This window comes from Rutidosis leptorrhynchoides, chromosome 1, assembly GCF_046630445.1.
Source record: "Rutidosis leptorrhynchoides isolate AG116_Rl617_1_P2 chromosome 1, CSIRO_AGI_Rlap_v1, whole genome shotgun sequence".
Lineage (NCBI taxonomy): Eukaryota > Viridiplantae > Streptophyta > Magnoliopsida > Asterales > Asteraceae > Rutidosis > Rutidosis leptorrhynchoides.
The window spans coordinates 4,019,829-4,023,181 of record NC_092333.1 but is presented as its reverse complement, the minus strand read 5'-3'; positions in this window follow the sequence as shown (position 1 = coordinate 4,023,181).

The following is a 3,353-nucleotide window of genomic DNA, read 5'->3' as shown; positions in this document are numbered from 1 at the left end:
CGTTTTTGCTAGAACGAGATATGAACAAAATTTGTCAAAAGCAAAGACAATAGCAAGGAGTTCTTTTTCAGTAGTTGTGTAATTCGTTTGTGCTCCTTGTAATGTCTTACTAGCGTAATAAATAGGTTTGAATCGTTTGTCAATTCTTTGACCTAAAACGGCTCACATTGCAAAATCACTTGCATCGCACATGAGTTCAAATGATAGCTTCCAATTTGGAGTTTTCATGATTGGCTCATTAGTGAGTTTTTCTTTAAGAATATTAAAAGATTTGATGCATTCATCCGAAAAGATGAATGGAGCATCTTTTTCAAGGAGTTTGTTCATTGGAGTGGCAATTTTAGAAAAATCTTTTATGAAACGTCAGTAAAAACCGGCATGCCCTAGAAAACTCCTAACTCCTCTAACATTGGTGGGATGTGAAAGTTTAGCGATTACATCTACTTTAACTTTATCCACTTCAATTCCTTTACTTGAAATTTTATGACCAAGAACGATGCCTTCTTTAACCATGAAATGACATTTCTCCCAATTAAGTACTAGATTTGATTGCTCGCATCTAATAAGCATTCGTTCAAGATTAACTAGACATGTTTCAAAAGTATCACCGAAGACTGAAAAGTCATCCATAAATACTTCCATGCATTCTTCTATCATGTCGTGAAAAATTGCCTTCATGCACCTTTGAAAGGTTGCAGGGGCGTTGCAAAGTCCAAATGGCATGCGTTTATAAGCAAAAGTACCATAAGGGCACGTGAAGGTGGTTTTCTTTTGGTCCTCTGATGCGATTGGAATTTGAAAGTATCCGGAGAAACCTTCAAGAAAACAATAGTAACTGTTTCCAGCTAACCTTTCTAACATTTGATCAATGAAAGGTAAGTGAAAGTGATCTTTTCCGGTGGTGTCATTTAATTTTCTATAATCAATACAAACACGCCATCCGGTTACAGTCCTAGTAGGAATAAGCTCATCATTATCATTCGTGATGATAGTGATGCCACCCTTCTTAGGTACGTATTGAACTGAGCTTACCCATGGACTATCAGAGATTGGATAAATTAAACCTGCATCGAGCAGTTTAATAATTTCTTTCTTAACAACATCTTTCATATTTGGATTTAATCTTCGTTGGCGTTGCACATATGTTTTATGAGTTTCTTCCATAAGGATTTTATGTGTGTAATACGAAGGACTTATACCTTTAATGTCATGAATCTTCCATGCAATTGCTGGTTTATGAGCTTTTTGCACAGAAATGAGTTGAGATTTTTCATTTTTCGTAAGAGAAGGCGAGATTATTACAGGTAATTCAGATTCACCATATAAATAAGCGTATTCCAAATGGTTTGGAAGTGGTTTTAACTCTAATATCGGTGGTTCTTCTATCGATGATTTGTATCGATATATGTCTTCCTCTTTCAGTACTTGAAGTTCTTCTATTGTTGGTTCGTATTCATTAGCTATAAGTGTAGCTAAAATTTCAGCTTCATCAATTGGTTCATCTCCTTCTTCTATAGAACATTCTCTTGTTCCTTGTAATTCTGGAAATTCTTGTAACAATTCTGCATGTGAATCTATAGTTCGAACATAATAACATGTATCATCTGCAGATTATGGTTGTTGCATTGCTTTATCAACAAAAAAGGTAACACTCTCATCCTCTATACTTAGGGTCAGTTTCTTACCAAACACGTCTATTATTGCTTTAGCCGTGTTTAAGAATGGTCAGAGGAACTCGAGAATCTTTTTCCATGTCCAGAATAACGAAGTCTACTGGAAATACTAAAGTACCAACTTTAACTAGCATGTTCTCCATTATCCCTCTAGGATATTTTATTGATCGATCGGCTAGTTGTATGCTTATTCGTGTTGGTTTCAATTCTTCAAGGTCTAGTTTAGTGTATAATGAATATGACATTAAATTTATACTAGCACATAAATCTGTCAATGCTTCTATTGAACTAAGACTACCTAGAAAACATGGAATTGTGAAACTTCCTGGATCTGATAATTTTTCAGGTATCGTATTCAACAACACTGCAGAACATGTAGCATTCATTGTGACAGCCGAGAGTTCTTCCATTTTTCTTCTATTTGTGATTAGATCTTTCAAGAATTTAGCATATCTTGGCATTCCTGAAATTACATCAATGAAAGGAAGATTTACATTTATTTGTTTGAACATATCCAAGAATTTAGATTACTCAGCTTCAAGTCTATCTTTTCTCATTTTACTCGGGTATGGAAGTGGTGGTTGGTATGATTTAACATAAGGCTTTATCTTAACTGTGTTATCTTCATTAACCTTTTCAACTACCGGTTCTTTTTTCTTCTCTTGCACAGGTTGTGGTGCCTGTGTGGTAGGAATAGAGTAATCGGAAATAACAGGCATTTCAGGTGGTTTAAGTGTCATACCACTTCTTGTGGTAATGGCTTTAGCTGTTTTATTTCGGGGGTTAGCATTTGTATCGCTCGGTAGACTCCCCAGTTTTCTTTCACCAATTAACCTTGCTAGGTTACTCACTTCTTGTTCTAGATTTTGGATTGAAGCTTGTTGATTTCTAAATGCTTAGCATTTTGTTCATTAGTTTGTTTCTGAGATGTAACAAACTGCGTTTGAGATTCAACTTGTAGTGACCCGAACTTTTCCATGTTTATATATATTAATTGAGATTGATATTTACATGATTAAATGTTTCCAACATGTTAAGCAATCAAACTTGTTAAGACTTGATTAATTGAAATATGTTTCATATAGACAATTGACCACCCAAGTTGACCGGTGATTCACGAACGTTAAAACTTGTAAAAACTATATGATGACATGTATATGGATATATATAGTTAATATGATACTATGATAAGTAAACATATCATTAAGTATATTAACAATGAACTACATATGTAAAAACAAGACTACTAACTTAATGATTTTTAAACGAGACATATATGTAACGATTATCGTTGTAAAGACATTTAATGTATATATATCATATTAAGAGATATTCATACATGATAATATCATGATAATATAATAATTTAAAATCTCATTTGATATTATAAACATTGGGTTAACAACATTTAACAAGATCGTTAAAATAAAGGTTTCAAAACAACACTTACTTGTAACGACTAACGATGACTTAACGACTCAGTTAAAATGTATATACATGTAGTGTTTTAATATGTATTTATACACTTTTGAAAGATTTCAATACACTTATCAAAATACTTCTACTTAACAAAAATGCTTACAATTACATCCTCGTTCAGTTTCATCAACAATTCTACTCGTATGCACCCGTATTCGTACTCGTACAATACACAGCTTTTAGATGTATGTACTATTGGTA